Source organism: Lissotriton helveticus, chromosome 10, assembly GCF_964261635.1.
Source record: "Lissotriton helveticus chromosome 10, aLisHel1.1, whole genome shotgun sequence".
In the NCBI taxonomy this organism is placed as follows: Eukaryota; Metazoa; Chordata; class Amphibia; order Caudata; family Salamandridae; genus Lissotriton; species Lissotriton helveticus.
The window spans coordinates 659491066-659513185 of NC_136071.1; the positions used below are offsets into that span (position 1 = coordinate 659491066).

General features: G+C 45.5%; 1 protein-coding gene across 3 annotated transcripts in view; it reads left to right on the forward strand.

Moving 5' to 3' along the window:
* MARF1 (meiosis regulator and mRNA stability factor 1) overlaps nt 1–22120 on the forward strand; it is a 745071-nt gene that overhangs the window by 317189 nt on the left and 405762 nt on the right. The gene's annotated exons all lie outside the window — the stretch shown is intronic.

Here is a 22120-nt window from a genome sequence, read left to right on the forward strand (position 1 = left end):
CGCACTTGATGTAGCAGACACTGCATCCAGAGCAATAAACACCAGTGTCCTCCTTTAATGTCACACGTGGCTACGCAATTCAGGATTTAAGCAAGAAGTGCAAACTACTATCTTAAATCAACCATTCAGCCAACAACAATTGTTTGGTCCAGAGGTAGACACAGCACTTCAAAAAATGAAAACAGACACTGACACAGCGAAGTGTATGGGAGCGCTGCAGTCCACCCAAGCACGAGGCTCCTTTCGTCGCTCCTTCTACAGAGGAGGCTCCAAACACGCTGGAGCAGACAATTCAGCTTCCTTTAAAACAAATACACAAACATCCTCCAATAGAGGGTACTTTAGAGGAGGCTACAGAGGCAACAACAACAAGGGAAGAGGTCGAGGAAATAACAATAATCGAACCTCTCCCAACACAAAACAGTGACTTCCTTTTGCTTCCCCAATAGCATTCCACTCCTATAGGGGGCAGACTAACACAGTTCCTACCTGTCTGGAATTCCATCACAACAGACAAGTGGGTAAGACAAATTATCCAGTATGGTTACTGCCTAGAGCTTACGGCTACCCCTCCACATATACCACCCAGACAGCGTCCAATGTCCACAGAAGATCTAACGCTGCTCCAACAAGAGGTTCTCTCATTGCTGCAAAAAGATGCAATAGAGCTAGTTCCGTTGCAACATCAAGGAACAGGGGTTTACTCACTCTATTTGCTAATACCCAAGAAGGACGGAACACTAAGACCAATTCTAGACCTAAGGCCTCTCAATCTGTATATACACTAAACTCATTTTCGCATGATCACTTTACAAAAAGTGCTCCCATTGTTGGAACAAGGAGATTTCCTAACCACACTAGACCTCAAGGACGCCTACTTCCACATTCCCATACATCCTTCTCACAGGAAGTATCAGATTTGTACTAGAAGGACAACACTATCAGTTCAGAGTCCTTCCATTCGGGGTCACAACTGCACCACGAGTGTTAACAAAGTACCTAGCAGTAGTAGCAGCACATCTCAGAAGACAACACATCCACGTCTTCCCATACTTAGACTATTGGTTCATAAAAGCCAAGTCATTCAATCAGTGTGTCCAACACACATCTCAAACAATTCAAACACTTAAAATCAACTTCACCAAGTCACATCTCCAGCCCTCTCATGTACATCAATACCTAGGGGCTACCATAAACACCGATACAATTCTAGCTTATCCTAGTCCAGCCAGGATACAGAGCATTCAAGCCTTAGTCACAAAGTTTCAAAACCAACACTTTCTCCGAGCCAGAGTGGTCCTGCAACTAATAGGCATGATGGAATCTTGCATTTTTATTGTACCACATGCAAGACTGCAAATCGTCCATTGCAGGAATGTCTAGCACATCAGTGGAATCAGGCTCAAGGACAACTTACAGACCTGGTGTTGGTGGACAACCGCACACATCGCTCTCTGCAGTGGTGGAACACCAAAACTTGTGCAGAGGGCGGCCGTTCCTCGAACCTGTGCCACAGATAGTACCGGCAACAGACTCATCCCTCACAGGATGGGGAGCCCATCTGCTCCACCATACAACTTAGGGAAAATGGACCGCTCAACAAAAGGTGCTTCACATCAATCACCTAGAGCTGCTAGCATTATTCCTAGCGCTAAAATCCTTCCAAGTACATGTACAGAACAAAGCTGTCTTGATCCGGACGGACAACATGACAGCCATCTACTATATTCAAAAACAAGGAGGCACACATTCCCTGCAACTGTCCCAGCTCGCATAGAACATTTGGAGATGGGCCATTCCACAAAAGATATATCTGCTTGCAGAACACCTTCCAGGAGTTCACAATCAGATAGCAGATCTGTTAAGTCGACAGACACAACAGATTCAGGAATGGGAACTACATCTGAAAGTTCTTCTACCATTCTTTCACAAGTGGGGTCATCCAGACATAGATCGGTTTGCCACACACGAAAACGCAAAATGCCCATCCTTCGCCGCCAGGTTTCCACACTTGCTGTCCAAGGGCAATGCGATATGGATGAACTGGTCAGGCAGATTTGCGTATGCTTTTCTGCCAATCCCACTAATACCACTAGTAGTACGCAAGCTGAGACAACAATCTCTCAAATTGATCCTAGTAGCTCCCACATGGGCACGCCAACCATGGTTCACCACACTGCTAGAACTCTCTCTAGTTCCACACCAAAGACTGTGTCTGACACCATCCATGCTAACGCAGAACCATGGAGACATCAGACATCCAGATGCAAGTCAACTGAATCTGGCGATCTGGCTCCTGAAGTCTTAGAGTTTGGTTACCTTAACCTGCCACCAGACTGTATGAAAATCATTAAAGAAGCCAGAAGACCTACTACTAGAGCTTGCTATGCTGCAAAATGGAAGAGATTTGCCATTTACTGCACTAATAATCAAATTTATCCTCTAGATGCTTCCAGCCAGAATATCATCTGTTACCTTCTCCATTTACAAAGATGTAATCTAGCATATATATCAATACGTTTACATCTTGCAGGAATTGCAGCATATCTACAAAATAGACAACATATGTCGTTAGTTAGAGTACCTGCAATCAAAGCTTTTATGGAAGGATTAAAACAAATCATTCCTCCTAGGTTACCACCCTCTCCAGTATGGAACCTAAACATTGTTCTTACCAGGCTCATGGGGCCCCCCTTTGAGCCTTTACATAAGTCTGAACTGCAATTCCTTACATGGAAAACAGCTTTCCTTATTGCTATTACCTCTTAGGAGAGTTAGTGAGATTCAAGCTTTCACTATACAAGAACCATTTTTACAATTACACCGTTGTAACGACCGGATTTTCGGAACAGGCAGCCCACCAAACGTGGCTAACCCAGTCGTCACGCAAACACACTCTTCTCGGGTCGCTATTTACAAGATATTTGGAGGACTTGCCTGAGAAGGTGATTATTAGCTATTTACAAGCCTATACAATTAAAAATACTCTCATATCTTATCCTATATTTACCTCATCTCATTGGATTCGAGCCTCCCGACTATTTCTCGTTTAACGTCCGGCGACTTATTGGATTCGAGCCTCCCGACTATTTCTCGTTTAACGTCCGGCGACTTATTGGATTCGAGCCTCCCGACTATTTCTCGTTTAACGTCCGGCGACTTATTGGATTCGAGCCTCCCGACTATTTATCGTTTAACGTCCGGCGACTTATTGGATTCGAGCCTCCCGACTATTTCTCGTTTAACGTCCGGCGACTTATTGGATTCGAGCCTCCCGACTATTTCTCGTTTAACGTCCGGCGACTTATTCCCTAACTCTTAGGATCAATATTATCTATGCTTCCCGCTGGTGAACCTGTTGTCTCCCAGTGGGGTGTTCTATAGGGGTCGGCGGTACACCTAAGGTGCACCAGCGATATTTACTATTCTTAATTTAGATAAGAGCTGTCTAATTATTTCATTTGGGAGTTCTCTCCTGGCAAAACCACCCAGTCTTCCATTTCTCAGTTACCTGCTAAAAGGGAACTCCTCATCCTTCTATACGACAGCATCTGGCTGAAAAGAAAGGTTAGTCCTATCATGGAAACAACACTCAAATATATGTTTTGGACATTATATCTTTATTCTACATTTAAACATAATAGCATTAGCAATCTAGACATGGTTGAAATTAGTCTCCATCTACAACCTAAAAAGAGAGGAGAATGAATGATTATATGTATTCTACACTAACTCAGAACGCCTCACCTTGTACGTGCGTCTTTCCATCTCAGCAGTGGAGCTGATCCCTCTCTCTCAGGTCTTCACTCGCTCGGGACTCTGCTCTCCCACTATGGCTCACGAATACACGTCTGCACCGCTACGCCTCATCTACGCTGCCTTGGTTCCGACTCGAACCCTCTTCTGGACTCAGTCTCTGTCGCTACCACTCCTGGGTTTTAGCCTTACAGGATTCTTGATCTCTTCCTCTCTTCATTGATGTTAACAATCGGTCACTAGCTCTTGGACCAACTTCATCTGTCTGCTCCACACGTTGCTCTCTCACTGTCTGCTACTTGCTCTCTGATAATATATCTCTCCCTTTCTCTATGGAAATTTCCAGCCTTAGGCCGACTCCCACCGAATTCCTGTACCAGTCTCTGGCCCCTCACGCCATCCGCAGTGGCCACCTGCGTGTTGCGTCTACCACCGAAGAGCAAAATACATTCCTTCGATAAGGGCCGGTCTTGACTGGTTCTCCACTAGCGAATAATAAGTTAGATTCTAAACATTACCTTTGCTCTGCAAGCGCCTCGGACAGACGAGGCAGCTATCTAAAATGGACGAGGCAGCTATCCAAGATGGCTGCCCTGTAGTTTTCGGGCCTACAGGCGTGACTAATGAGAACAAGCATTAGAAATGCAATCGGGCTCGGATTTATTTGAGTTTGAGCTAATGGCATTGTAAATGCCAATGTGTTGGTGGAGTTCTTCTGGCTCACTAGAAGTTGTGTTTTGAGTCTATCTGACCTAGATATCTCTTAATCATATTCATTAAAGAGGCCTTGCTTTGTGGCGATGTCATTAATCACATATTTGAGCATTTGTTGAGTTATTTCATGTAAGATGCTTTATTTTAGTGCATTAAAGGGCAGTATTGAACCAATGTCACATTCATCTGTTATTGTCAAAGTCTTCTCTTGGAGCATCAGCCTACCTTCAAAGAGGTTTTACTGAGCCCAGTTTCACAGGAGCAGGTGGTTTATTCCTGGATTGGAGTTACAAATAGGTCAGCAGAGATGATCTTTCTGTGTATTTGGGGCCGTCTGGCAGGATCTAAACACTTCTATGACTACGCTCACCCAACGGATGGTAACTTCCTTTGGGTGTCCCCTGCCACAGGGCAACCTTCGGGCTGTTGGTCAGGATAGGCATGCCCGTGAGATGACTGGTTCGTGTGTAGAGGTACAGTGGGGCTCCGGGTCAGACATCTGCTGGGCAGTTACTTGAGCATCTCTTGCAACCATTATACTACACTGCAAGTGTGGACTACTCTAACATCGGAATGTGATGCTTGGATACCCTTGAAAGTACGAGAAGAATAATGCATCTCATCAGTAAAAATAAAATACTCCAAACGACAGAGGCAAAAGTATTGGTATATTAGATGTGATTTTAGTCAAATACAAGAATAGTGCTTGGGTGTGATTGTGGAGTTTCTATCTTTATCTAGAATCCTACCACTGGTCTGTTGGCAGCAGCAGCAACAATTGTTACAGATTAAGTAAAACAGGATTATAAAGGCACCTTATCAGAGGCGTCTAAAAACCTACGCGGGAAGAGAAAATTCTGAGGGACTTAGACAAAATAATGAAAGTTTCTAAGACAACTTGGGTAAGAGTCAGTTATCAGTACAGGACATCTGCTCATTGAAAAGTGTCAGTCAGCAGCAAGCGCACAGCTGGAAATGGTGCTGTGGGATGGAAAGTGGCCTGAGATGGAGAGAGAGTGGCCATAGCCCAGGCAAGGCAAGAAGGACAAGTTTACAGCTGACAGAGAGGGGAAAAGAAATGAACTTTCTCAGAAGCAGTAAAAAGGATAAAAACATGAAGATACAGTGCCTTCAATCTCTGGAGCAAGAGCCAATCATAAAACCCATATTTTTCACAGGGTTCACAACTCCACAAATAAAACCCATCGACGGCGAACATGAGATTCCCCCGTGATCATGGTCTGCGCTGCTACGTAACTGAGCGAGGTAGAATCTCGTTCATTACCTCACAGGTCGTAACAATGTTTTTTTTAATTCAAATTTCACTGAAATGTCATGGAATGACAACTCGATTGGGGAAGATAACGTTTGGGAATATGTCAAAGATGCAAAAGCTTTGCTTCAAAACAAATGAAATGTACAGTGGCTGTTTTCAACTAATACGTCATAAAAGCTGCCCTTCGGACACTCAAACTCTAGCATTTAACACATGCATTCTGTTCACTTCTTCAGATTTAAAACAAATCTTTAACCCGACCTCCCTGCTCTGGGCTTTATGGTGGGCTCACACATTGTATTTGTATCTCGCCCACATAAGCATACATTTCTTGAAATGAATGTACTAACAGCAACGTTTTCAGTCAAAGTCCATGAAGATAAAACCACGAAAAATAGACACACTTTAGTAATTTTAAAATGTCTTCTACTTCTACGTAATTACAATGAAGGAATTGACACAATTTGAACATCATCAAATACTATTATTGACCAAAATGTTAGTGGAAGAGACATCACTTGCTATTCCACTACAATTGACATCACAGGAAGTGACACTGCACAACCTATCAATTCAATAACCAGCGAGTGCCTTTTTCACACGACCTTCTTCAATTGCAGCGTATTCGTCAATTATTCATTGATACCATGTATAAACAATCAGCTACTAAAAGCTGCACGGAATAAAATGCACACTTGTTTAAGCTCATTAATCAGACTGTTTAAAGCACAGGTTGGCAAGCAGTAACACTGAGGTAACCTTTATACCCTACTTGGCACCCTATATTCCACCCAAGAGTCTGTTTTGTTTCTATAAAAGTTATTTTTAGGAAGATATTTTGAGGTCACCTTCACAGGACAATTTCAGCCAATTACCAAACTTCTCTCTGACATGCTGCATAAAGATGACACAAGAAGAAAAGACAACCACTACCTCTTAAGCCATGTAACTAAAGGTGGTAGTACTTGTGCAAGAACGGGATGGTGTCAAACATCATCACATGTACGTTTTGACGGACAAAAAATGATTGCAGTATAGAGGTTCATGAAATAATTTAAGTGTGGAAATACATTTGAGTGGATAATGGGTCACGTGCTCAGCCAGTACACTGAGGTGCATGGGCTTAGCTCTTCGCTGCCCTCTTTCTGAGGCCACGTTCGCTGTGCTTTCCGTGTGCAGTGCCTGTCCGAACTCCTGGAATTTCCATACTGATTTGTGTTTCCGTATGCTTTTTGTATCTCGACTTTCTCAGATGTGGCAGCGCTGTCACAAGCTGGCCTCATGAAGACACGGAAATAACTGGAAAATGTATGATGCGTTTTCTCACTATGAGTTTTGAGTGTAGTTACATCATAGTAGAGCGAGGGGTGGATATTTATCTCTAAACTCAGGTTTCCTTTCTTCACAAGATGTGTGATCCTGGGCAGGTCACTGCATCTCCTTCTGCCTCAGATGCATCAGCTGCCACTGCAGCAACTTGGCAACAGGGTCCTCAATATGAACTGTTGCCTAAAAGTGAAACGGGGCGTGTCCTGTAGCTGCTGTTGGTCACTACCACCCCTTCCCCTCAGCAGTGTTTACGGTAAGGAGGCCTGAATGCACCATCTGTGAAAATAATGACGACGTCACTGTCATCAGGGGAAGGGGCGCCCTAATGCATGTTCAGTAACAAAACCACGAGTTGAATCCAAGCATTCTGCCAACTTTCAAGTCATACTGTGAACACGTGTGTGGTGGTTAGTGACGTGGTCCTCTCAAGTGACGTCAGAGCCAGGTTTCAGCTACCATAACCTCGCTACCCTCCAATTCCAAAGCAACATACATCCTGATCATGACAGCTCCATTTTTCACCACAGGGACCCAGTTCAATGATTGGAATCTGCCTGCTAAATCCATCTATGCACTCGTCCCTCCAATTGTTTCATTTATCGATTCATCCATTTCTCCCATCCACCCGTCCAGCCTGCCCTTATCCAGCCCAGAGAATAGCTTGCCTGCTCCTGTCCATCATGTGCTGTTGACTGTCCCTATCTGAGAATCCGGAGTTATCCCAGAAGGGATGCCCAGGCCAGCGGCAGGTACGTGGAACTGAAACAAAGCAGACACGAAGAAAAGCCCGGAGGGTTTGGTGTCTGTCAAAAAAAAAAGCAATCACACAGCACTGGACCACTGCTGCTCGCACCCTGACGCCATCTCCGACAGAGCCTGACAATCTGCATTCCGGGGGGGGGGCTTCAGGAGACAACCACAGACCCACGTCTCAGGATCGCAGTATTTCGGGGTACCAGAGACAGACACAACACAGTGAAGCGCAACCAGTGAAACGCTAGAACAGTGTGATCGCAGCAACGAGAAGACGAACACAAACATGTCATTTGCAGCTAATTGAGAACAAACCTTGATCCAGCCCATAAGAGCCGGCAGACGTCCCCCTGCTGACCTCTCCAGCGGATCACGACATTACACCCATCCGTGGATGGGTGGTAACAGGGGAAACAAACGCTTCTTTCATCCTCGCTCACACATCCACGTCTCCTTCACTTCCTCGAACAGCAACTTCGAGCTTGTTCGCCACAGCGCCATCTAGTGACCGCATAGCCGAACAGTAAGGCTGAATGGTGAACGCGCCCGGCCATCTGGATTCACTTACGGAGGCACCCTGACAGCTCCTAATTATAATTAATGTACTTCTTTGCGCGAGCACGAACGAAATATGCCCAAGATGGCGGAACAAAACTAAATTTACCCTATCACTTCAAGCCTATTAAAACGACAACACAACGAAGACGAATCACTGGCCAGATGACAGAACACGCTAAGGAATGTGTGGAATTTGTCTCGGCCAAAGCCCTAGGAGATACTTCTTTTTTTTCCTCTTTAACATTAGTTCTCGAAACTCCTCCCACTTTCAGTGGGGAGGAGTCCGAGCCCTAAAAAGGCACTAAGCCCTGTCAAAGTGCATAGTTAAGCCCTATAACTAAATGAAAATGTTACTAAGACTGAAATGGTAGTAGATTATAGTCACTATTAGTCTAAGAATAGGCTAGAAATTACCCTGGCGTTACAACCGTAACAAGGTGGTTCTACAGACTAATCCCAAACTCCTTCCTAAAGTAATTACTCCTTTTCATCTAAATCAATCAGTAGATTTGTAAGTGTTTTTTCAAAACCAAGACTCTGTAGCAGAAAGAGCTCTACACACACTAGATGTAAAAAGAGCTCTTCTCTATTACATAGGACCAAATCCTTTGGTAAAACAAAGCCACTGTTTGTAGCTTTCTCTCAACCACATAAAGGCAACTCCATCTCTAAAGCTGGAATTGCAAGGTGGATTGTAAAATGTATACACATATACTATAACAAAGCAAAACGTACATTAACAGTTCCTCCTAGAGCGCACTCCACACGCAAACTAGGAGCCTCCATGGCTTTCTTAGGGAACATTCCCCTAGAAGACATCTGCAAGGCAGCAACAAGGTCTACAACACACACCTTCACTAAACACTACTGTGTTGATGTGCAAGCCAAGCAGCAAGCTGCAGTAGGCCAAGCTGTCCTCAAAACTCTTTCAAACGACTGCAACAGATACATGTGACCACCGCTAGGGGAAACACTGCTGTACAATCGAGGCACAGTGTGCAGCTCATTTGCCTCGAACGGAAAATGCTACTTACCAGTATGCATCTGTTCTTGGCATGTAGAGCTGCAGAGTCTCACACGCCCACCCGCCTCCCCGGGGCCTGTATCTGTTCCAGTTCTATCTTAATTAGATACATACACATGGACATCCCTTTTTCTATTTCTACTAACTCCATCCTTTCCCATCATGACGAAAAACAATCTAAGGATGGCGTCTATGCCCATACGCACTATCGTCCTAGGGAGGAGTCCCCTATCCTGTGACTACAAAGACTTCTTCCAAGACGACAACAACATGCAATCATCCGAGCCCAACACCAGGTGGCGATCTAATGCACAGTGTGAGACTCTGCAGCTCTACATGCCAAGAGCTGATGCATACTGGTAAGTAGCATTTTCCTTTTGATATAAAACCTGTGTGGTGTCCATTTGTAGTGTTGTCACTGGGTTACTGTATGTGTTCACAAATGCTTTACCCACGGCCTATGGGATAAGCCTGTCTGCTCGTGCCAATCTACCAAGGGGGTGAGCAGGGGTTATTTTAGTAGTGTACCCCTTACCCTGACTAGAGGCAAGGGTCCCTATTTGTCACAAGTACCTACCTGTGCCAACTAGAGACCCCCAAATCTAACAGTACCTTTTACAAAGGAGTTACATGTGGCTGGAGAGTTGCCAGTTGGGTTTGGCAAAAGTACAGTTTAGGGAAAGAACATAGTCCCTGGTTGGCAGGAACCCAAGGCACACTCAAAGTACATCAACATTAGGCAAAAAGTGGGGGGCAACCAGGCAAACTACTGCCCCCCCCCCCCCCCCCCCAGCAAATGAATGAGGATGAGACTATCCTTTCCCTAGAGAGTCTTTATTGTTGAAGTGGAAGAACCTGGAAAGTCAGTCTGCATTTGCATGGGCAGTACCAGGTCTATGTTCCACTGTGAAGTCCATTCCCTGTAGGGTGATGGACCACCTCAAAAGTTTAGTATTTTTACCTTGCATTTGCATTAGCCATTTGAGGTCTCTGGTCAGTTTGAACTGTGAAGTAAGTGCCAAACAAGTATGTTTTCAACTTGACTTACCAAACCACAGCAAAGGCCTGCCTCTCAGTGGCACTCCCAACGCTGCTCCCTGGGGAGTAACCTCCTGCTTATAAAAGCAACAACTGGTCTTGGCCTTCTTCATTGGCCTGGTATAGGACAGCTGCTATCCCTAGCTCAGAGGCACCAGTCTGCACATTGAACTGCTTGGTGTAGTCTGGAGCTTTGAGAGTTGGTGCTGAACACATTGCCACTTCAGGGTGTTAAAAGCCTTTGGACAGCTAACTGTCCTGTTTGCCTGTGTGGGCATTTATTTGGAGGCGAGTTCTGCGAGGGGTGTCAAAATGGACCCATACCCCTTCACAAACCTCATGTAGTACCCAGTCAAACCAAGGAATGCCCTGATTTGGGGCTGGGTTGTTGGAGCTTCCCAGTCCAGGATGGCATGTATCTTGGGTTGCAAATGTTGCACGTGGCCTCAACCCACAAGGTGGCCCAAGTATACTACTGTTCTCTGCCCTACCTGGCATTTGGATGCATTGATAGTTAGGCATGCAGTTTGCAGGGCTTTGAAAACCTTCCCCAGGTGGATCAGGTATTCCAGACAGGTGGAGCTAAAAACAGCAATATCCTCAAGATATGCTGCATGTAGGAAGGTGGATACCTGACTATGGTTACCCCAGATTGTTTGCCTAGTGTTTAGCTGGTTTTCGACTTGGTTGGCCTGGGATCCTGCTAATCAGGGTCCCAGGCTATCTGCTCTCTCCTTAAAATGGACTCCATGTACCCTAGGTGCATAACTAATTGGTATTTTATCACCTTATCAGCCCCTGTACAGTGTACTATAGGTACCCAGGGCATAGGTGCCTCCAAGGCCTACCAGGGGCTGCAGCATATCTTTTGCCACCCCTGGCTGGCCATCCTAAACTGACACAACTGGCTGATCACTCAGCTGGGGCAAGGTGGTGTAATCACCCCTTGCTTAGGTATAGTATACCTATATCTAAACCTATATCTGGACACATATATACCTATAAGTCACTCCTATGGCAGGCCTTAACAATCCTGGAGGCAGAGTGCTTGGTTTTATGTGAGATGGTGCTCTAGCATGAGCTGAGCCTGTCTGCAGCTTTCGGAACCATTTCCTTATAGCTGTTCTAGGATACTGCCATACCATATACTCTTAAGTGCATTATAATCCTCGCGGTTAATGCGAACTTTGGTTTGGCTTTATTAAAACATGTTGTGTAAGGTGTCATGCACTTTGGAATACTACACCCTCGCCAGTTCTGGCGACGGGGGTAGCATTCCACCCTTCTAGAGGGAGAAGACATGTGGGTAACAGTAAACGCGGTTAAAACTCACCAGAGCCTCAGCATCACAAAATGGATGCAGCTGCCCCGACACAAGTCTGGCCTCCTGCTGCTCACGGAAACCTGGCAGGGGAGGCTTGGACAAAGGGTTTCCTGTCACAGGGAGGTGCTACACCTCCCCAGACAGGAGATAGTGAATTGGAGCAGGGAGGGCTGAAAGAAACTAGACACTGCCTGGGGCACACAAGGTATCCCATGCAAAATCCAGTCAAACCGGTTCTGGGGCACTCCAGCCCCAGCTCTGGCGCGAAACTGGACAAAGGGAAAGGGGTGTAACCACCCCCTTCCTGGGTCCCACCCATAGGAGGGACCTAGCAGGTAAACCAGACCCTTGATTTGGAATAAAGGTAGGAGCTGTGTCCATGAGCAGTAGATTTATCCTGACTGAACCTTTGATACAGAACTCTGGACCCTTCGACATCCCACTCGACGTGGAAGACTGAAGAATCTCCCTTGTGGTCAAGGATTGACCACCCTGTGCAAACAGGCACCATCCAGCGCCCAATGGTTTGCTTTGTTGCAGTTCCTGCCGGAACTCGAGCGACAGAGATCGACAAGACCCAGCGTTCCTGACTTCCAACAGCCCGATCCACAGTCCCAGCGAATCTGAGACCCGTGGAGGCGACCTGAAGCGTGGGGCCGGCCATCTTGAAAAGACTGCGAAGTGCTGACCGTGTAGCTCCCGAGGCACCCTCGAAGCTGTGCATTGGGGTTTGAGAAGCCCCAGCCCCGAGCAGCTTGTGCACCGAAGATCTCCCCTCCACACTCACCGAGTGCTGCGTGGGCCCCTTTTGCATTTTCCTGCTCGACGCGTTGGTCCGGTCGCTTGCCCGTTGGCTAGTGGCCCCAGTACCGACGAACCTTTGAATTTGCTCTGCTAGTCTGGTTGCTCCAGACTGGCCCTCGCTCCCCTGAAAAGGAGCAACCCCTCTGACCTTGCTGGTCCGAGAAAGAAGCGATCCTCCAATCCTGCGTGGGTTGCCTTTGCCAAGGCCTGTTGACTCCGATCCGGAAACCGACACCACCGACCGCGAGAGCCTTCGTGGGACAGCTCGTGATTCCCTCCTGGTCATCCTCAATGCCCCAGAGTCCACGTGGCAGCGGAGACAAGTTTCCCGTCAACCACCTGATTGCGCCCGACATCGCCTGGTTCCTTCCTGGTGCCATCCTGGCCACTGGCTAGTGATCCAGACTCTGTCCCCTCTGCTTTCAGGTACTCTACATCTTCGATCCACTCTCTGATCCAACCGGACTCTTCTCTCCTGGCCACCTGCAGCATCTTCTTCTCCAGGCTCCATAGAACTCGAATTTGAAACCTGACACACTTTGGCAACTATGCACCCTCTTCCTGTGGGTGAGGTAACGATTGAACGCCGGTGCTCCTGTAGTGGTTTACACCTCTAGTGTCCTAGTTTTAAGTGGCTAAGTTCTAGTCCAGTCGGAAGACTTCTAAAACAGTAACTTTGTAACTTTTACGCACCATTGACTTTGCATTTGTGCATGCGTGTGCTTTTAGCGCTGCACCAGATTCCCGCGGGCTACTCCCGTCCTAACTTCTGTTAGTCCAGTGTAGTCCAAGCTATTCCAAAGGCCCTAGGCCTTACCACTGTTTGTAAAGTGATACTTATACCACTTTTTTGATATATGGTTTGAGTGCCACCGGCCCTATCCATAATTGTGCAACTTGTGTATGTTTAACTGTGCTTTTGTTTAAACGCTTGTGCCTCTAAACTCGTAAAGAGTACAGAGGATTATTCTAGTAATAAATACATATATTTTTATAATATATAACTTGTGTGGTGTCCTTTCATTTGATATTACAGGATTGCATTTGGTAAAACAGCTGGCTTCACATGCCCTCTTGAGTTTAGCCTGAAGGCTGCTTAGTCCATGCTACCTCTAGGATAGCTTGTCTATAAGGTTGACTTACAACACCACCATAAAGGATTGTTTGGACTGATACAAGGTGCCCACCGAACTGTGGACATCATACATCAGGCCAACTTCTCACACTGCACTAAATACTTCCAATCCAGCATCGACTTAGTTCACCAACCTTTGGGAGGTGGCTGGGGCATACTTTAAACCAAAGGGCATAACAGTAAAATAATGCCCATCGGGTGTGGAGAATGCTGTGTTCTCTTTGGCTCCTGGTGCCATGTCAATCTGCCAGTACTTTGCAGTTAAGTCAAAGGTACTAAGAAATGTGGCTGCACCCAATTGGTCTATCAACTCATCATTCCTTGGTATACGGTGAGCATCTGTCTTGGTGACAGAGTTGAGCCCTCTGTAGTCCACACAGAACCTAATTTCTCTCTTCCCACTCCGTGGATGAGGTTTGAAGGCTAGGACCACTGCGCAGGCCCAGGGACTCTCAGAGGGCTCAATCACCGCTAACATACCCATGGCATGGTTAGTAGTAACACTGTCAGCATTGGTGACTGGATAAGATTTTCCAATCGGATATTGCTCTGGGGAAATCAGTGTATCTCTCACCATGCTGACACTGGCATCTGTATCCCTCAGGGCTTCTATTCTAGCCATATGTATCTAGGGGTATTGTAAATACATATTTAAGTTGGGAGGCCACACAGCTAAAGTGGCAAACTCAACTTCACCCTCAGTGACTGGAACTGATTCAGTGTAAACCAGGTTTTGCTCTGGGCACACCGTTGATCCAATCTGTAGATTGGCTACACCAATACTAACTGGAGGAGTGCTAGGTCAAGTAGCATCTCCAGTTTAGTGTCCCAACTTCTTACAGTTGAAGTAAAAGGCCTTCAGGGGATTGAAGTTCTTCACTTCGTACCTACCATTGGACTGGGAAGAGTTTTGGGGCCCACCACCCGGGCATGTTTTTCGGCTCTTTAGAAGACTCTGGCTTTTTGTCTTTGGGGTTCTCACCCCCTTTCCCCTGGGGAGGTTTAGTAACCCCTTTCTTTTGGTCACCCCCAGTGGCTGGTTTTATTACCCTAGTCTTGACCCAGTGGTCTGCCCCCTTTCCCAGTTCTTGGGGAGAAATTAGACCTAGGTCTACCATATGATGGTATAACTTTTCATTAGTGCAATTACTCAAAATGTTCTTTCATTTAAGGATTGTGAAGTCCGTTGAAATCATGAACATGATTTCCAATTAACCATCCATCTAGTGTCTTAACTGAGTAGTCAACGACATCAACCCAAGACTGGCTCTGGGTTTTATGAGCCCCCTGAATCTAATTCTATATTCCTGAGTTGTGAGCCTAAAGCTCTCCGTTCATGAGGACATAAGACTCGGCATCTGCCCCTGTAAGGGTCACTAGTCTGTCCCTGCAGTTACCAGTGAGCAGTTCCCAAAGGAGTGCCCCCTAGTGTGACTTCTCCACTTTTCACATTTCCCAAGCTCTCCTCAAAAGCTGTGGACCATATGGTTTTTTCATCACCTTCCTCAAATTTAGGGACAATCCCTTTGGGGATTTTGGGATCATAAGATTGTTCTCTGTCCCTGTTTAGTTTGTTGCTACCACCATTGATGGGAGCCAAGCAGGTCTCTACTCTTTCTTTCTCTAGAGCCAGCAGTCTGGTCTCTAGGTCTAATCTCCTGGTCAATCTCACTAAGAGGTGGTCTCCTTATTGAGACTGTCCACAATGGACTCCGAAGCACCTGATTCACCTTTGTGAGGTCTAGGTACTGTGAGTTGTATTCCTGGAGTCGGGCACAGGGGCCCTGTTCTCCCTAAAAGTAAGGGGGGTTGGAAGTTAACCTCATCCCCTCCTTCCTCTTACCCATCTGAGGGGTGGTCCTTGGCATACCCTGCCAACAGCTCCTGGAGTTTTTGTTCTGAGGGACTTCACTCCATGGTAATGTATAAATGGAGATATAGGTTGAAGTCGAGCTCCTCAGCCAGGTTTTCTGTCATTGGTGATATTTTCACTAATAGCTGTGTTCTTGTTAAGAGACATTCTACAAAAAAGTCCGGTGTCGACCAAGTCAATCCACAAAATGCAATGTTTTTAGACCCCACCGCTGATCCACCAATGTAGGAAGCTAGCTCTGTATATGCTATACCAAAGTACGGTATAGTGTGCACAGGGTGCAGTGGAACCCCAAAGGTAGGCAGAGGTAAAAGTAGATAATACCTTACTCTCTTTGTGGTAGTGTGGGATGTGAGAAGTTAGCCTTTCATGCTGTCTTTGCACCAGATTTATCCTCCGCTACAAAGAGGAGACTGGCTTTGCGCAATAGATCTACAGGATGCGTACTTCCATGTGCCCATTGCATGGAAACAGCGGAAGTTCCTGCGCTTTCTAGACGGCACCAATCACTATCAGTACACCGTACTACCGTTTGGACTGAAGTCTGCACCCAGAACTTTTTCAAAGTGCATGGCGGTGGTGGCAGCGCACCTGAGAAAGAACAAGGTGTTTGTCTACCCGTACATGGACGGCTGGTAGATCAAAGCCTCCACCTTCCAGGAAGAACAATTGCACTTCAACAGGACGGCCGTACTGTTGAAACAAGTGGGGTTGCACATAAACATGTCCAAGTCTGTTCCGACTCCTGTCCAGTGCCTAGAGTACTTGGGAGCCTCCATCGATACTCTTTCAGCAAGCGTGTCTCCTTCGGAGGAGCGACGCTTATTGTTCCTTCGGAAGGCTCAGGCTCTCATAGCTGTTCCATCCACGACAGTGAGGACGGTGTCTTCTCTGCTGGGGTCGATGGCCTCTTGCATCTTCCACACGCACGCCTCCACATGAGGCTGCTGCAGGAATGTCTGGAGGATCAGTGGGACCAGAGCGGGGGAGCTGGGACGACAGGATCCGGCAGTCACTTCACGCTCAACAGTCCCTGAGATGGTGGTGCTCAGCAGAGAATCTCCTCAAATGGGTTCCATTCCACAAGGACATTCCCATTCAGACTATCGTCACGGATGCTTCTCTCCACGGCTGGGAAGCGCATTCAGACCATCTACAGATCCAGGGAACGTGGTCCCCGACGGAATCCACGTATCACATCAATTTCCTGGAACTCAGAGCTGTTCACTTGGCACTGAAGGCCTTTCATCCGTCCTTCCAGACCAGCTCCTTGCATGTACAGACGGACAGTACGACCACAATGTATTACCTCAACAAGCAGGGGTGCTCGAGATCGCGCACACTGTCACAGGAAGCGTAGGCGATCTGGCACTGGCTGCTAGCCAGAGGACTGACGATAACGGCTACCCATCTGCCAGGTGTGCAGAATTCTCAGGCGGACGCACTCAGCAGGCTGGTGCAAGAAAACCACGAGCGGGTTCTAAACGACGAAGTGCTAGGAAACATCTTCGACAGGTGGGGCACTCCAGACGTAGATCTGTTCGCCACCGCCGAAAACAGAAAATGCCGAGACTTCGCCTCCAGGTATTACCAACCGGGGACTCTGGGGAACGCGCTATGGATAGGCTGGTCGAACAGCTTTCTGTTCGCTTTTCCACCCATTCCCCTGATTCCGGCGGTACTCATCAAGCTCTCTCAGTCCAGAGCACGGATGATCCCCATTGCTCTAAAGTGGCCCCGACAGTGGTGGTTCACGGACCTGCTTTACAGGTCTCTCTTACCCCACCTGCGGCTGCCGTGTTGGCCGGACATTCTCACGAAGTCCGGGGGCAGGCGGTGCACCCCAACCTCTCATCGTTGAGTTTGGCGGTATGGCTCCTGAGATAGTGTAATATGGACACCTGAATCTGCCTGACGATTGCATGACTATACTTAAGGAGGCAAAGCGACCTTCCACTAGGGCTTCCTATGCCTACAAGTGGAAGAGGTTCTGCATCTGGTGCACTTCCAAGAACTATGATCCGACGACCTGCAAGGAAGATGTCATTATTCCATACCTTTTGCATTTGGCTCAGTCTGGCCTTAATTTTCATTCTAGTAAGGTTCACCTCGCAGCATTAACTGCGTATAGGAAATGCCCTTCACAGACATCCTTCTTCAAGATTCCTGTGATTAAAGATTTTTTGGAAGGATTGAAGAAAGTTTTCCTCCTGTTCGGCGTCCTTCGCCTTCATGGGAGCTGAATGTGGTGCTGTCCAGGTTGTTGAAGGAACCTTTTGAACCTATTCATATGGCTTCACTTATCGTGGAAGACGGCTGTCCTCGTGCCCATTACATCGGCCCGCAGCGTGAGTGAAATTCAGGCATTGTGTTGCCAAGAACCTTATACTGTATTTCATGCTGCTAAGGTTGTGATGCATACTCACCCTAAGTTCCTTCCTAAGGTAATTTCTGATTTCCTTGTCAATCAGCCTATAACTTTACCTACGTTTTTCCAAAATCCTTCCACTCCAGCAGAAAGGTCTCTTCATTCCCTGGATGTCAGAAGGGTATTGAAATTCTACTTTGATAAGACCAAGGACATTCGTAGGTCAGACCAATTGTTTGTCAATTATGGATGGGTCAGGACTGGTCTTGCCACCTCAAACCAGTCCATCTCGAGGTGGATTGTGTCCTGTATCCAGTTATGTTATCAGAAAGCTAACAAGACCTTAGGGGGTAAGCCTAAGGCTCATTCTACCAGGGGCAAAGCAGCTACAACGGCTTTGCTACGTAATATTCCCATTGCAGATATCTGCATGGCTGCCACTTGGAAGTCGGTCCATACCTTTGCTAAACACTACTGTCTGGACTCTGATGCCAGGGCAGATGCTCAGGTTGGGCAGTCTTCGTTGAGAAATCTGTTTGCACAGTAGTGGTGTTGCCTTTTTCCTCCACCGCCGGATTGGTTTGTTGGGATGGGCTTGCCATTCTATTCACTAGATTATGACTATAGACAGAGATCCCCTACTACAGAAGGAGTAGTTTCTTACCTGTAACTCCAGTTCTGTAGTAGGGGTATCTCTGTTATAGTCATAAGCACCCGCCCTCCCCCCGGTGGAGAAAATGATAATGTACTGTATGCTTGCTTTATACACCTTCAAAAAGAACTGAAAGTAAAAGGACTTTGGCTGTGCATCCTGGGATACCGAGGGTCTCTGTAGAGTTCCTTAAATTCACAGTATCCCTTTTCCAGACACCTAATGGCAGCCTATGGGGGCTTGTCTGTTCAACCCTTCCTCTCTATCCTTTCAAGGATTTTGGTAAAGGGAAGTTTCTCTATGGGTGAAACTTGGCAATATGTGTAAAATTTGATTTTATTTGACTATCCTTTTCACTTTGAGTTGAAGTACTGGCCAGTGTAGCCTTGTAATTATAGGCTGCATTATTTGTCTTTGATTTTCTCTTAAGTGTCTATGCAGGACTGCAAAGACAGTTTAAGAGATTATTTTTCATTGCTCCGGGGTCCCCACACATGGGCGGAACTATTCACTAGATTATGACTAACAGAGATACCCCTACTGCAGAACTGGAGTTACAGGTAAGAAACTACTCCTTAGCCACTTGTAGCCATTTTGTCTGGTGAAAAGATTAAAGAACTCTCTGATTTCCAGGCTTTCTTCCAAATTTAGTTTAATTTTGACATTATCCATATCAAAAGGAGCATGAACGTTAGTGCTGATTAAGATTTTCCATTTTACAGGATAATGTAGATGGCGTGGATGACATTGATGAAAATTCTTTAATTGCTTCTTTGTATTTGGAAGGATTGTGTGCTGTGACTGAATGTGAATGGAGAGATGAGATGGCTCTGGATGGCGTTATTAAAAGAGTCATAAGTTATGTTTCAAAGGGGTGGCCTAGAGAAAGAGCACTGTATAGCATGTGTCAACCATTTTGGAAAGAAGTGAACAACCTTTCAATTGATGATGATTTCCTTCTGAGGAATGACAAGTTAGTACCCCCTGTTGGTCTTAGGATGAAGTTTATTAAAATGGCTTACTATGGACATATGGGAGTTACCTTCACCAAGAAGCGGTTGAGACAAACCTCGTGGTGGCCTTCTATGGATTAAGAAGTTGTAATTTGTAAATAATTGCATGGTATGTCTGTCTTCAGAGAAAACTTTGGTGGTGAGGAAGCCACCTCTACAACCTATTGAATTTCCTGAAAGAGCTTGGGAAAAGGTTGGGGTGGATCTAGTATGGCCTTTCAACAGATTGCAGAGTCAATTAAGCTTTGCTTCAGAAGCAGTTGATCTGTACTCAAAGTGGCCAGAAGTTCAATTTGTTTCTGAACCCAATGCCAATGCTGTGGTTGCTTTTCTCTGAGATCTTTTTCTTAAGGAATTCTTCCCTCGTTATTTGATCTGCCAATGGTGTTATATTTATTAATGACTTGGTTGAAGGTTTTCTTCTGATGTCAAACATTTAAAAACGTCTTTGTAGCATCCTCAAACGAATGGTCAAGTAGAATGCATGAACATTGTACTGGTCCATTGTGTTAAATGGGTGGTCAACAACAGGGCAATGCTGTGAGTTCTATTTTATTATACCGCACCACCCCGCAGTCTACTAACCACATTTCTCCTTATGAGTTCTTGAGAGGGAGGAAGTCAGCCACCAAGATTTGCCCGGGATGTATGAGCAAATGGGTTAAATTCGGATTTGACGTCAGGTTGTGTGATGCTGAAGCAAGAGCAATGTTGAAGAGGCCTAATTGAACCAAAAAACGCATTTTGATAGTCGAAATAAAGTTCTTATGCAAATTTGGCATAGGTGATGCTGTGGTCAAGAAAGGAGGCTATGTGCACAAAAGTGATAGTAAGTTCAGTGGACCACTTTTTGTGGATAAAGTATGTGGCAACGCTGTGAGGGTAAATGGGGTCAGTTGGTCGAAGATGGAAAGGTTGGTCTAAGCAGTTCATGGTTCGAACTTGGAGGTATTCAAGGATGCTTGTCATTACAATGCTGGGGGTGTTCCTTGCATTAGTATTCCCACGGAAAAGAATGGAAAAAAATGTGAAAGGGTGAAAGGGCTTTGGGTATGAGTGGGCGGTGTGTAAGGTTGCCTGTCCGATTCGTGCAGTGATTCAGACGGTTCTATACTGTGTGTAAGGTTGCTTGTCATTATCAGGCAATGATTCAAAGGGTTCTGTAGTACTCCTATGTGGTATTTCCCCTTCATTTTGTTGTTTCTTAGTTTTTACTGTGTAGATTTTGTTTTCTGTTTCTTTTAATCTTTATGTCGTTTTATGTTGTTCTATTATGTTTGTTTTATAGCTTGTTTTAGAAAAGGTAAATGTAACATCCCACCAGCAATCTTGTTCTTTGCTCATGTTCATCCTTGAGCCAATATCGCTGTTGGAATGTAGAAGATATAATTCTGTTACGATTACCTTTCTGCTTGAGAAAGGTGGCTGTTGATTCAGTGCCCTGGCTGTTGTTCCCTGGCAGCTCTGTTGTGAAAACAAACATGCTCTTTTCCACTGCGCTTCCTGTGAATCTTTCTCTGTGGAGATCACCACACATTCCTTTACAGTAATAGACCGTTTTAATTGTGAATATTTTTTTGCATTCCAAATATGTTACCATCCCTTATATTTTTTAAACTGAATTTCTGGTATTTGTGCAATTGATGCATGTGTTAGCAGAGTAGCTTGTAACTCATGGTAAATTACCTCACTTCAAAAACGATCTAATACCAATATTATCTGGGTTTCGCTAGGGTATTTCCATCCCACTTTACAAAGGAGTTATTTTCTAGATTTATTTTTTTATGTATTGCTTTGTGACTTGTTGCTCTTCTCGACCCACGTCTGACTCCTACTAGCAATACTGGACTCTTGTGTACTCTACATAATTACACAATCTTTGGTCTGTGTTTATACTAATTCTTTTAGTGTTTTGAGGTATATTGCTGTTGCCATAGTTACTGTTTGGAATATACACTCCTTGTAGGATATTTTGCAATGCATTGAAGACTTCAACTATGTAAACAAATCTGTGTACTTGTGGTAAAGAGAGGAATTCTATGGCTAGGCCGAAGACATTAAAACAAAAATATCTGATTTAAAATCACATGCTATTTTATCCCAATCCCTACAATTCACAACGTGATGCTCAAAGGCATGGTGATTTTATAATATCAGTATAAAGTATTTAAAGTAATGAGGATTACTTATTTGCTGTGCAGGGGCTATCTGTCCAAATTGCTCACCTGTACATTTTTTTTAATGTGTAATTAGTTTAGCTTCCTTCACTCGTGGTCCTTTGATCACCTTCCCTTTACCTAGCATTCTTACATGTTTTCTGTTCACTTGTCTGTTTACTTTGATGTTTTCATTTTTAAATTGCCTTATTAAGAAATATTTTTTAATTCATATGCATGAGTATCTGTGGCCACCTTCGTTTCTCCCTTAATTCCATGTTTGCAGTTTTTTGAGCATATATCTTCATTTGTATTGTGTTATCACGCGTTCAAATGAACTCAAATGA